Source organism: Dasypus novemcinctus, chromosome 30 (genome assembly GCF_030445035.2).
Source record: "Dasypus novemcinctus isolate mDasNov1 chromosome 30, mDasNov1.1.hap2, whole genome shotgun sequence".
Taxonomy (NCBI): Eukaryota; Metazoa; Chordata; class Mammalia; order Cingulata; family Dasypodidae; genus Dasypus; species Dasypus novemcinctus.
This window is the reverse complement of record NC_080702.1, coordinates 11,331,331-11,345,889: the sequence shown is the minus strand read 5'-3', so window position 1 is coordinate 11,345,889 and position 14,559 is coordinate 11,331,331. Positions and strand designations below refer to the sequence as shown.

At 43.6% G+C, this 14,559-nt stretch overlaps 1 protein-coding gene across 17 annotated transcripts in view; it reads right to left on the bottom strand.

Annotated features, from left to right (window-relative positions):
* The window catches only part of LOC131276914 (uncharacterized), a 337,436-nt gene that overhangs the window by 107,865 nt on the left and 215,012 nt on the right, over nt 1–14,559 (bottom strand). The gene's annotated exons all lie outside the window — the stretch shown is intronic.

Sequence of the window (14,559 nt, the reverse complement as noted above, 5' to 3'; positions counted from 1 at the left end):
CTTCCCTCTCCCTGCCCGCAGCATCTACTGTGGCCACACTCTTCACGTCAATGATACCATTTCTTCTATTACTAGTCACAATAGTTTCATGGTATAATATCAGTAAGTCCACTCTAATCCATGTTTTATTCCTCCATTCTGTGGACCCTGGGGATGGTGATGTCCACTCTACCTCTATATAAAGAAGAGGCATAGATTCCTCATGACTGATGGATGCAATTCTCCTGCTTGCAGTTGTAGGCAGTCTTCGTTCCCTGGTGTGGTGGTTGACCATCTTCACCTCCCTGTTAGCTGACCTGGGTAAGTCCAATGAAACAGAGAGTAGGGATTGCAACTCTGCTGAGGCTCAGAGCCCAGCTGGTACATGGGCAGTTCAGAGATTCAAGTCCCCTGAGTACATACCATACATAATATGAACCACAGGCTCAGTAAAAGTGACAGAAGAGGCATGTGTAGACAGGTCATATCTGAGTCCAGCTAGATCACTCTCAGGAGCACAAATTCCAAAGTAGGGCCTATTGACATGGCAAAGAACTCAAAATCCATCTGCCATGACCATATACTCTGTGGGTCTCCATAGCCTTCAGGAGAACCAGTACCTAGGGTTGTATCTCTTTAAGCTGTTTCTGGAGTCCTGCTGAGGTGTGCGTAAGCACGACCACTCTGATGATCCCACAACTCTTTTTTGAAGACTGTCATCCATATATACTCATTTCTCTTTGCCATTTCCCCCTTTTATACAAGGTAAAACAGCAGTTTTTAACACATCCTATATGTAGGCTGAGATACTCTGTTGGTCTGAGTTGACCTTTTATTCAAGGTCTCTTTCTAGATGCATCACCAGTTGGTGACTGGTAATAATCCATTGGCGCCCGGGAGGCTCATCCCTGGGAGTCATGTCTCATGCTGGGGGGAAGGTATTGCATTTATGTGCTGAGTTTAGTTTAGATATTGGCCACATTTGAGCAACATAGAGGCTCTCAAGAGGTAACTCTTAGGCACCCTACAGCTCTAGGCCTAGTTCACATTTCAGGCACACAGCCTCAGAAGCATAGCTGTCATTATCAAGGGCTCATCGTTGGACCATCCTTCCTTGTTGGTCTTTGCTGTTGCACTTGGGGGATTACTGCTGTTCCATCGGGGAATGTTACAGAGCTCTCCTGAGTAGGAACTCTGTACTCCCTCAGTTGTCGTCTGTAACTGTAACTACTATAAAAATACCCAACATATAGCAGAACATTTTTATGGCCCCTATATACATGCCCTGGAGAACACCCTCCCAATCATGTGACCCGCATCGATAACAACCCACAACAGTGCTCCTCCCCTCCCCATAGGTGAAACTCTCTGTGGTGCAAAATGTCTTCAACAATGAAGTCTAATATATTGCCAAATACACTTAACAGGAAAATGAAATAAAGTGATGGGTTTAAAGATTAGAAATACACATACTAATTTAGAAATATGAAGATAAAGAAAAAACATAAACTGGTGTATTAATAAAAATAAAAAATATCATAAAGCTTTGTTTTTAACTTTTTGCCTTTCATCACTGTAATAGGTGTTGCCCTGTATGTACAGTGGCAAGGCACTTTCTTTCATTTCTTCTCCTCAGTGTCTACATTCATTCCTCTTTAATTTTTTTTTCTAATTTGTAACCTTGTCTTTAAAAAAGTTTTAGATCACAGTAATTCACATACACAATAGAGGGGACTCCCATATATTCAATATCAAACCCTTTCCCCCTTCCCCAGCAACGATCTTTTTACATGTTCATGTTACATTTGCTGCAGCTGATGTATAGATTTTGAAACATAGCTTCCAAACCTGGTTCCATTTTGGTTTACATTACGGTTTATATTTCAGACTGTAAAATTTCTAAATTTTTACTTTCCCTGTGTTTACATTATGGTTTACACTTTAGTTTATAGACTTGTATACATTTTTGGTGTACATTAACATGTCCTATATCCATCCTTACATGATCTTGTGGAGCAGTTTCATTGCCCCCTAGTTACCCTGCTTCCATCTATTCTATACCTCTCCCGTCCTCCCCTCAGGGCCCATAGTGACAATCAATCTTCACTACTTCAGGGACCAGATTTACAGATACTTGCAACAATATTGATGGCTTGAATACTAGACTTCCCAAACTATTGAGATCGACTGATTCTCTCAAGGAATACAAACAGTTCTTCACATCAAGGGTCAAGAGATTTTTGACAAGCCTGTCAGATGCACCCAGTTCAGGGAGAACAGTCCATTCAACAAACGGTGCTGGGAGAACTGGATATCCATAGCCAGAAGAAAGAAAAAGGACCCCTACCTCACATCTCATACAAAAATTAATTCAAACTAGAACCAAATCGTAAATACAAAAGCAAAAACCATAAAGCTTCCGGAAAAAAATGTAGTAAAGTATCTTGAAGACTCAGTAGTAGGTAGTGGATGCTTCAAGGAGATAAGAGCAGGACTGACATGGACTACTGATATTTAATTTATGTAGACGTTTTAATTAGCAGTACTGTAAAAGGGTGAAAACATATCTAGCTGATGGTAATATATTATAGTGATTAATATCGTTATATAAATGGGAATGTGACTGAAAAGTGTAGTCTAGGGATATAAAGGCAAATTGACAGACAACTAGGGAATAATCTAGGGGCTAACACAGTAAACACAGAGGTGGATGAGAATTTCGGTTGATGGTACAGAGGACAGAGTGTCCTTTGTGACCTAGAGGAGATATACATCACTGTTGGGGGGGGGGGGGGTGGGAATATGGAGAAGCATGAGAAAAATACAACAGAAATGACCTACAGACTGTGGTTAACAATAATAGCGTAATATTCATGCTTATATACCAAAGATGTACTGTGTTGATAATGTGCGACTATGGAAAAAATGTGCCAAATATAAGTTATGAACCTGATAATAACCCAATATTATTTCATAATCTAACAAATGTGCCATCACACAGTGGTATGTTGATAGAGGGGTGTTGTATGGGATTCTACAAATGTGCATGATTGTTTCCTAAGTTTACAACTTCTGTCAAAAAAAAATATTTTAAAAATAATAATAGGGTAGGTTGGAGGAAAAATACACCAAATGTAAGATAAGGACTATAGTTAGTAGTAAGATTTTGATTACAATCTTTCATATTTTGTTACAAATGTCATGTAACAATGAACACTGTTGGCGGTGGGCTGATGTATGGGACCCCTTTATGATGTTATGCATGTTTGCTTTGTTAAGTTCACAACTTCCACTACACACTATTGTTTATGCATATTCACATATAAATCATATAAAAATAATGATAATAGGGTGGGTTTGGGGAAAAATACACCATCATAAGGTATTTTGATTACTAGTAATATTTTGAGGATGCTCTTTAATGATTAAAAATGTTTGACATTGTAAGGCATTGGTGGTAGGGTGAGGTTGAGAGCCCTGTATGATGCTATGTATGTTCATTTTCTAAGTTCACAACAACCCACAATTCAGAAGTTCCGTGGGTGGGATAAATAAGAGAATGGAGGTAACATAGGAAAGAATCAGTGACATGGAACTTAGAGCAGTAACGTGATATAATGAAGAACATAGAGCAGGCAAAAAGGTTAAACTGAAGTTAACAGAACCTCAGAAACCTGTAGGACAGTAAATATTCATGCTAAATGCTGAAGGGAGAAGGGACACAGAATTGTTCAGAATAAATATGGGCTAAAACAGCCTGAACACTACCCAATCTTGTGATACACAGATCTGAGAAGCTCAGAAAATCACACCCTGACACATCATTTAAAATATCGGCTGACAATCAAAGATGAAAAATTCCGAAAGGACCCTAAGAAAAATGACACATTATAGGAGAAAAACAATTTGAAGGCCCGTCATTTCTCCTCAGACCCAATAGAGGCCAGAAGAGAGTAAAATAGGATCTTTGAAGTGCTGATATAAAATAATATCAACCCAGAATACTACATACACCAAAAACTGTCCAAGGATTCAAGTCAAAAAAGAAAATGGAGAGGACAGAGAAATCTAAATTCCTCACTAGACAACTTGCTCTATAAAGATGCGAAAGAAACATCTTCGGGAAGAATAAAAATAATTATAAGAGGAAAATTTTGAACTTCAGGAACAGATACCATTAAATTAATACATGAATGAATATTTGGCAGAAATTAGACCATTTTGGGAGTAGATGGCCATACCACATGTACAGAGAATGCATATGACAAGTATAAGCAAGAGTAGGGGTTTAAATACTCTATAGGACTGTAGGACTGTGAGGGATCTACGTTTTATTTGAATTGTTAAAAAATTAACTGATTAGTATGTGAGAAGTTATCCCCAGAGCAAACACTAAAAACAATTCCCAACAAAGTCAAAAACAGGAGAACCATAATGGCCTTTATCTAGAACATACAATTAAAGCAGCTAAAAGAGTGGCACACAGGGATTTTAGGTGAACAAAAATATTCATTTTTCTTGGCTGGAGCATGACATTGGTTTTGTTTTTTCTTTTTGTACTTTCAGTCACAGAACATATTTTGAAATCACACACTAAGTACTCGGAGGTTAAACTTTATAAAAAAGAAAAAGAACATAAATAGCTATGGTTGAATATGTGTTGCTAATTCTAGTGGCCTAGAGAGGAATTCTAACCAATGACAAACAAATGATGTCCCTGAACTAGACACAACTTACAGCGTTTTTGGTTGTGGTCGTCACTGGGGTCTGGGTTTCTTGGAGGAACCTACCTATGACTTTCCATTTCATGGCCCCCTAGTTTGAATTCTCAGGCATTCCTAATCCTAGGGGTGCAGTTCCCTGAGCAAGCTGTTCTCCTAACAAGGCCAAAGACCTATCAGGACAATGAAAGAAGGGTTCCGATGGCTCCGGGACTGCAGAGTCTGTGTTAGGCCTTTGAGGGTCAGGGGAGGACTGGCCTCCCTCCTGCCCAGACCTGGGCCTTAAGAGAAAACTCCCTGCCAAAGCACAGAAAGCAGCTCCACCCAGAACTCCTGGATCTCTCTGAACCATGCACATAGGAAATGCTGTCAGGAACTCAGAGAGCTCCATTCCAGGTTTGCTGCCCCTGAGAAGAGAAGAGATCCAGCCCTGTCTGTCTCCCAGCTGCTCTACAGATACACAAAGAATGTGAGCAAGGATGGGCATCTTCCTATCTCCTTGGCCTCCATGAAAACCTCGAGAAAGATCCAGATCAATCAGGCATCAGTCACCTCAGAGCAGAAAAAAGTTAGGGGATGGCTCACCCATATTCCACAGTCCAGGCACCATTAACGTAAAATTCCTCTGCTGTCACACAGGTGACGGGCCCACCTGAGGCTGCCATCACACTCTCACACACACACACACACACAAACACACACACCAGCTAGGGTACTGAGTCACTGCTGAGGATCTAGACCCAGGAAAAGGAAGCAGTGCGCTGGACGAATCAACAGTTCCCCGGGTGGTAAGACTGAAGCACCCCAGAATGCAGCACCTCAGAGCCTTCTAGGACATTCCCTGGCCTGCTCCTGGACTGCTCCTCCACCAGCTGCCTCTGCATCCCCCACAATAGTACACAGCTGAGGAGATGTGGGAAGGACTCCCCAGGCCCAGGGCTCATCCTGGGATCCACTGCAGCAGCCACATCAGAGGGTCCTTTCCCTCAGAAGAAATGCTGCGCAGCAGACCCATTCTCTCCTCACTGTCCCAGCCCCACCTGACGTGCTGGCACACCCTCTCCCCTCAGCCTCTTTCACCTAGCTGAGCCCTGCTGCCACCCCACCATCAGATACCAACCAGGCTGGGCTGTGTGCTAGGTCCTCTTCTGCCCTGGATCCCGGCACCACAGAAGGTGGGAACTGTGAAAGAAGCCCAGAGCTTGCTCCTGCAGCTGCTGCATGGTCAAGCCAATTTCGGGGAGACTCCAGAGAGGAGTCCCTGTGCATCCCAGAGTCTGTGACAGCTACAACTGATGCCAGTTCTGAGTTCCGCACAGCTCCCAGCACCTCCTCCCTCCACAGGTATCCCATCACGTTCAGAATGAGCTCAGCGATTCCGGCGTGTGTGGACTCCCCTGACTCCTTCTCATGGACACCACTAGGCCTGGGGACCCTCACTCCACGGGCCTTCCAGAGGCTGCTTCTGCAGCCACTTCCAGCCCCTCAACCAGCACACCTGCAGCCCTGACTGCCCACCTTCCTCTGACCATCGGGTCACCCTGATGAATACCACATCCCTCCCCCCTCCACTGCTCTGTGGGCCTCCTGCTGGCTCCAGTGCCAGCTTCTTCCCATCTGACCAGGCCCTTCAGGCACATCCAGCGGCGGCGCTGCCTCAGCCACAGACACCCCCAGCCTGCACACACTTGGGTTCTGCAGCCCGACCCCAAAGTGTAAACTCCCCTTTAACCCTGTAGCAGCACCCCAGCTCCTATGTGGAGTCCCTAGTGGGCAGCTTCCTGGAAACCTCGGCTTTGACCATTCTTTCCAATTTGAAAACCTGGCAACTCCCACCTCAGCCTCTGCTAAAGGCCAGGTACACCTGAGCATCACCACTGCTAGCTTTGGTGGGTTGATACCTAGAGGTTTCACCTTGGGCAGCCACGCCAGGCTCCAGCTGGCCTTTGGGTCCACCCCCACCGTGTTCTCCTCCACCACAGGCAATGCCTCTGGCTTTGCAGCCACCACCAACACGCCCTGTGTTGTGACCTATTTCAACCCCAGCATGAAGCAGCGATGCTCAACATTCGGCAGTACCACTCCAGTCGTCTCCAGGTCGGGTTTCAGCAGCCCATAAGAGCTTTGGGAGTCAAGTGGAGATCACAGATCTGAGCTCCAACATTGATGCACTCAGTATAAGAGGAGAAAGGAGTGGGGCCCCCACACCACATATCACTTTGGGGTAAGCTTAGGCCTAAAGACCTGGGGCCCTGGAGCCAAAGCACCCGATGGCCAACATAGGGGCCAGCACCCCTAAGAATAACCCTGTGGATGAAGGCACTAATGCCCTACATGCTGCCCAACACCCAGGGGTGTGCCCCAGCAGGGCCCCCTTATTTCCTGTGGAGGACCTGGCACCTCTCAGAGACATACTGGATTTACATTCACATCCATCCCAGCCTTTAATTTCATGAACCCACTAGGAGGAGCCTTGCCTTCAGGGTTCTGTCACCACGAGTCAGGGCTTTGCAGGAGACAGAACTGTTTGGGCCCTCAGCCCGTTCACTTCTCTCCACGTGCGGCTCTACCATGACAAGTTTTAAAAGACAAATGCTGGCCTGAGGCAGCAGAACCTCAAGAAGCAGCCTTGTCCACTTTCCTGCAGGCTGGACCAGGGGTTAACTTTAAAAGTGTTATACAAATCAACAACTGTTCTCTGCACTCCTAGAGCCAAATGGAGCCCCAAAGATGAAGGTTTCCATTTCCTCTGTGTTTCCTGCAGTTTTGTTACAAAAGTTGGGGGTTGGGGCTGTCATCTGGAAGGATCCCAGCAGTCAGATTACTCAGACAGGAGAGGAAGCCTCGGCCTATCCCCTCCGGACATGGAGCCAGCAGAGTCCACTGCTGCCCACAGGTGCCTCCTGCCCTTCCCATTTTTCTTGTCAGTCTTCCAGACATTTTAGAAATAAAACCTGGTTCTGGGAAGTGGACTTGGCCTAATGGATAGGGCATCCGCCTACTACATGGGAGGTCCACAGTTCAAACCCCAGGTCTCCCTGACCCGTGTGGAGCTGGCCCACATGCAGTGCTAATGCGCGCAAGGAACGCCCTGCCACGCAGGGGTGTCCCTGGCGTAGGGGAGCCCCACGCGCAAGGAGTGTGCCCCATGAAGGAGAGCCGTCCAGCGTGTAAGAAAGTGGAGCCTGCCCAAGAATGGCGCCACACACACGGAGAGCTGACACAGCAAGATGACGCAACAAAAAGAAACACAGATTCCCGGTGCCGCTGATAAGGAGATAAGTGGTCTCAGAAGCACACACAGTGAATGGAAACAGAGCAGATTACAGGGTGGGGGGGGAGGGGAGAGAAATAAATGTTAAAAACCTGGTTCTTTTTCTTTTATATAATTTATCTATTCTCTGTAAATCAAGTATAGAGAAGCCACTGATGTGTAGAATTGGAGACAGATGAAGCCAGACTTAACTCTTTAAAGTTTTGATGTCCCAGTTAATATGGTGAGGAAAGCAGCACGACAGATGAAACCTGAGTAGAAACCTGACCCAGAAATATTAAAAATGTGTTTTGACTTTAAGGGATGGGAATTCAAGATTGGGAAGGGATTTAGCTCAACTGATAGACCGTCCGCCTACCACACGGGAGGTCCAGGGTTCAAACCCAGGGCCTCCTGACCCATGTGGAGGTGGCCCACGCGCAGTGCTGATGCATGCAAGGAGTGCCCTGCCACACAGGTTGTCCCCCGTGTAGGGAAGCCCCATGAACAAGGAGTGCGACCCTGCAAGGAGAGCTGCCCCACATGAAAAAAGTGCAGCCTGCCCAGGAGCGGCGCCACACACACAGCTGACACAGCAAGATGATTCAACACAAAGAGACACAGATTCCTGGTGCTGCTGACAAGAATGCAAGCAGACACAGAAGAACACACAGTGAATGGACACAGAGAGCAGACAACAAGGGTGGGAGGGGAGGGGAGAGAAATAAAATGTAAATCTTAAAAAAAAGAAAAAAGATATAGTGGATCCAGGGAAAGGACAGATGGGGTGCCCAAGGTAAAAGCAGCCTGGGGGAAGGTACTGGTAGATGGGGAGCCTGGGGTGAAGAGGGTGGGCCCAGGGAAGGGGAGTCTGACAGTGGAACGGGCAGAGTCATCGCTAGTACACACAATAAAACACATCTGATATATCTAGTGTTTTGAAGCTGGTGATTATTTTTGCTTTTAATTAAGGTTTAGACAAATCACAGCTCACCTAGAGAGTGTGGGACTGACATCAAGGCCCTTGTACCAGAGCGAAAAAAGGATGAAAAGTCACCTCTGCTATGTAAATAGTAAAATGCATATACCTAAGGTATGACATATTTCTGGACAATTTCTCTTAAAATACGCATAGGACCCACTGAGTCTATGACTCTCCTTTCGGAGGAATAAAGGATGGAAGGAGACTGCTTGAGGAGGCAGGCAAGCTAACATTAGATTTTAATTATAAAACAAAATCTAAAACTTAGGTATGTTTATTAATCACCATTTTACAGATGAGCGACAGGCACAAAGATCTCAAGTACTCTCCCTAAAGTGACCCAGCAAGTACATGTCAGGATCTAGGTACAGGGAAGTCTAACGTTAGGCTACACCCTGTGAATATGACTTCACAGGAGTCACAATTCCACCCTAGCTGGGCTGACCTCATAGCCCACAGCGAGTCTCAACTACATCCAAGTACTGCAGATGTGATGGTCTGAAAGCACCTCCCCTGCCAGAAGAGGCATTGTACAGATGGTGGAAAGAGCCAGGTACCAGGCACTGTCCTCCACTCTTTTCACTCTACTAAATGATGAGTGAGTGATGACTGTATATATGACCCTGTGCGAGGCCCAGGGCAGGGAGAGAGGAATGTAAACTTTATAGGAGTCATTTACAATCCAGGGAGCAAAAGCTAAAGAATCAGCAAATACAACATGAGGAGTCAGTGGTAGGATAACAGAGCAGGTAAGAAAGACGTTGGGAGTGGATGTGGTTCAAGCAGTTGAACACCTGCTTCCCATACTGGATGGCCCAAGTTTCGTTCTTGGTGCCTCCTAAAAACAAACAAGCAAATTAATAAACCAACTGACTCAGTGGTTCAGTGCGAGCTTCCCACAAACAAGGTCCCAGATTCAATGTCCAGCCCTGGAATCCCCAAAAAAATTATTTTACCTAAGTCAGAGGAGACGAGATTGGAGCTGGGGATCAAAGGAGGAGGAAGCAGCCAAGTGGTGAGGAGGTATTTCCACATCAAAGAATTAGCCAGTGACAAGTGGACAAGGAAGACAGTCACCAGCTAACCTCCAAGGCCAATAAGCATATGAAAAGATGCTCAAATTCATCAGCCATTAGGGAAAGGCACATTAAAAGTATGATGATTTATCACATCACACCCATTAAAATGGCTATTATTTTAAAAACTGGAAAATACCAAGTGCTAGTGAGGATGTATATAAATAGCAAACCTTATACACTGGTGGCAGCAATATAAATAATGGAGCCAAGTATGGAAAACAGTTGGGCAGTAACTCAAAAAGTTAAATTAGAATTAACATATGACCTGGCAATCCCACTTCTAGATATACATTCAAAACAAATGAAAGCAGGATTTAAGACAATTATTTGTGTACCAATGTTAACGCACAAAATACAAAAGGTAACAGCAAATACCCACCAAGAGAGGAATGGATAAACAAAATGTGGTAAATACATACAACACAATATTATCCAGCTTTAAGAAAGAATGAAGTCCAGATGCGTGTGACAACATGGATGAACCCTGAGGATATTATATTCATTGAAATAAGCCAGACACTAAAGGACAAATAATGTATGATCTCACTGATATTAACTAATTATAATAAGCAAACTCAAGAGATTTAGAATCTAGAATATAACTTACCCAGGGACAGAATGGGTATAGCAAATGTAGAGTTGATGCTTGAATTGTGCACAATTTCTATTTAGGATAGTGATGATGGTAGCACATTATTGGGAATGTAGTTAACTGTGCAGAATTATGTTTATGAGTAAGATTGAAAGGAGGAGTTTAAGGTCATGTACTTTACTAGAAAGGAAAGTTAGAAGCCAAAACACGGGATTGTTTAAGTGAACACTGTTGTGGATGATGGACTGGGGTTAATAGTACAAATACAAGGCTATTTTTTCATGAATTATGACAAATGTATGAAACTATTATATGTTGTTAATAATAGGATGGTATATGGAAAAAAACACCTAATGAAAACTATGGACTATAGGTATCAGTAATATCTTATTTTCCTTCATCAATCCTAAAAAAGGTACCACACTAATGCAAAGTGTCAATAGAGAGATACATGGGAACACTGTATTTTTTACATGAATTTTCTATAAACATACAACTTCACTATTAAAAATTTTCAACAATTTAAGAAAGCAATAGGCTAACTGAAAGAAACCAGACATAAAGTACTAACATATTCTACTATTTCATTAATATAAAATGTCAGGATAAAGGAATTTATAGAGATGGACTAAGATTAGTTGTTAGCTAAGGCTGGGGTTGAGGGATGACAGGGATTGAGAGGTGACTGCTAAGGGGTATGGGGCTTTTCTTCTTGGAGTGAGAAAATGTTCTAAACCTGATTGTGGTGATGAGTGCACAGGTCTTTGATTATACTAAAAGTAACTGTGGACACTTTCCATAGATTGTATGGTATGTGAATATATCTCAATAAAACTGTTTTTAAAACTTGGTGCACACATTGTAGTCCAGTATAAGAGCTTCATATTTTACTATAGCTGGGAATATATGGAGGTTCAGTAAAGAATAACAAGGGACAGGACCTGACTCAGGCTTTAACAGGCTCATTCTGGCTACAAGATAAGAACGGACCACAGTGGCAAGCAGATCAAAATGCAGACCAGGTAGGCAGCTCTCACAGTAGTCCCGACAAGATACATGGTGGATTAGACAAAGCAGTAGCTGTGTAACAAATGGACCACACTAATGAAAGATGTTGTTCATGGGGGAAAGTGTGGTAGAGGGAAGGAGTAGAGTATATGGGAATCCCCTATATTTATGATGGAACATTTATGTCATTTAAAGCTACTTTAGGGAAACGGACTTTGGCCCAGTGGTTAGGGCGTCCGTCTACCATATGGGAGGTCCGCGGTTCAAACCCCGGGCCTCCTTAACCCGTGTGGAGCTGGCCATGCGCAGTGCTGACGCGCGCAAGGAGTGCCGTGCCACGCAAGGGTGTCCCCCGCGTGGGGGAGCCCCACGCGCAAGGAGTGCGCCCGTGAGGAAAGCCGCCTACGTGAAAAGAAAGAGCAGCCTGCCCAGGAATGGCGCCGCCCACACTTCCCGTGCCGCTGACGACAACAGAAGCGGACAAAGAAACAAGACGCAGCAAATAGACACCAAGAACAGACAACCGGGGGAGGGGGGGAATTAAATAAATAAATAAATCTTTAAAAAAATAAAAAATAAAAAAATAAAGCTACTTTAAAAACAAAAAAATTTTTTTTTAAAATTTTTACATAGAAGCAGAAGAATCAGTGGAGTGGTCAGAATAGGCAATAGAAATACTGCGGCATCATCAAAACTATTTGATATTTGAAAGCATGGAGACAGAATCCTAAGGAAGAGTGCACTGAATGAGAGATCCATAAAAAAACAAAAATGACACTCGTTCTTCAACAAACTTTAAAATACTGATCTGCAAATGATAAATTATAAAGGCAAACTACTGACAGGCAAAAATATTTGCAAACTTATGACAAAGAAAGAACACATATCTAGGAAATCTAGAGCTGATATCTGGAACAGATATCTAGAAAATTGGGAGTGGATATGGCTCAAGCGAGAGTGCTTGTTTCCCATAGGGGAGGTTCCAGCTTCAGTTCCAATACCTCTGAAAAAAAAAAAAAAAACAGAGAACCAGCAAGCAAACAAAAAAAAACAGCTTGATCGAGCCAATTTGGCTCAGTGGTTGAATGTTGGCTTCCCACTTTTGAGATCCCAGGTTCAAACTCCAGACATGGTTCTAGGAAAAAAAAAAACTCCTATCTAGAATATAATAAAAGAATTTCCAAAATTCAATCATAAAAACATTACTATTAGAAAGTGAGTAAAATACATGAACAAACATTTCACCACAGTAGATACACAGATAGGAAATAAGTACATGAAGAGATACAATGATATAATTAACAATTAGGGAAATGCAAATTACACCATTATTAAGACAATGTAAAGTGACAATACCAAATGCTGTTGCTAATGCACAGAAGTTGGATCTCTCTTTAGTGCTCAAAGATGATAGTCACTCTGAAAATTACCCGTTTCTTTAAAACTAAATATACACTTATCATACAGCCCAGCAAGTGCACTCCTGCACATTACTCACAAAAAATGAAAACTAAGCCCAGATTAAGCATTAGTTTGTTCTTTGAAAAGATAAAACTGATAAACCTCTACGTTAATCAAACATAAAACAGAGAAGATACAAATTACCAATACCAGGAATGGAAGAGGGGTCATCACTACTAGTTCCCTACACATTGAAAGGATACTCAAACAAGACTATGAACAACCCTGTGTCCAAGAGTTTGATAACTTACATGTAATGACCCAAAACTCCTTGAAAGATACAAATTAATAAACTCATACAGGAACAAAAGTATAATTAGAATAACCCTACAGTCATTAATTTTTTGAATCAATAATTAATGACATTTCAAAAAACAAAGGACAAGAATATAAAACCAAAATTTTGTCCTATTGTCTAGGAATGTTCAGCTGACTAGGGGCCTCCTGGAAGGAAAATGCACATAACAGGACATACTTCAAATGCCTGGAGTGACCCCTCCCCATAATCTGTATTTATTATTTTGTATTTTGTGGAAAATAAACACATGCTCATATTAATAAAAAACAAATCAAATGTTGAAACAGGTACACAATTAAAGGTAAGCCTCCCTCTCTCCAGTCCATTCCCTCAGTTCTACCCCCTCCTAGACACCCACTTACAATTTCTCTCACCTCCTTGAATGAATAGGTCAGCCAGGTACAAGCATATATATCTGTGGTTGATCGTACATCCCATTTTTAAACTTTTACCTGAATTATTAAGTTATTCAGCCATTAAGTCAAACTTTCTTAAGTAAATTTCATTATACACCCAATAACATGACCATATAACATAAAGTCACATCAGGATATTCTTAGTGAGAGGGAGTGACATGAAAAAGTAGGACAACAGACATAAACCAGGACTGCCCTGGACAAGCAGGAACACACCACGTTAATTTACAAATCAGTGCTCTGGAGTCCCCTCAGGTCCACAGAAGACAAACGCACCACCTCCCACTCCAGCTGCAGGACGTTCAGTGCAGTAAAGGACAAGAAACTCAGCAGAAGGGTCGGCTCCCTCCCCAGTGCACAGGACTAACACCTCCCACAAACATCCCCAGGCTGCAGAGCTCAAGGTGGCCTGGCACCTGGGGAGCCACAGCCATCACCCAAGGCCTGGCTGCTGAAGCCTGGACACCAACTGCCAAGGCCTGCAGCCTGCAGCTGAGCATCATGGGAGGTGGGGGAAGGGGGCAGCTTCCAGGACCACCCACCAACTGCCAAGGCCTGCAGCCTGCAGCTGAGCATCATGGGAGGAAAGGGGAGGGGGCAGCTTCCAGGACCACCCACATGCAGGCCCACCCAGACCACAGGGCCCAGCCAGGGCCTAGGGACTGGGATGGCCCCGCCCACCTCCTGGTCCAGGCAGGCCAGGGTGCAGACACTGGACCATCTGTACCATTCCTCATCTTTTCAGAAAGGTTTTTTTTACGAATTTTAAC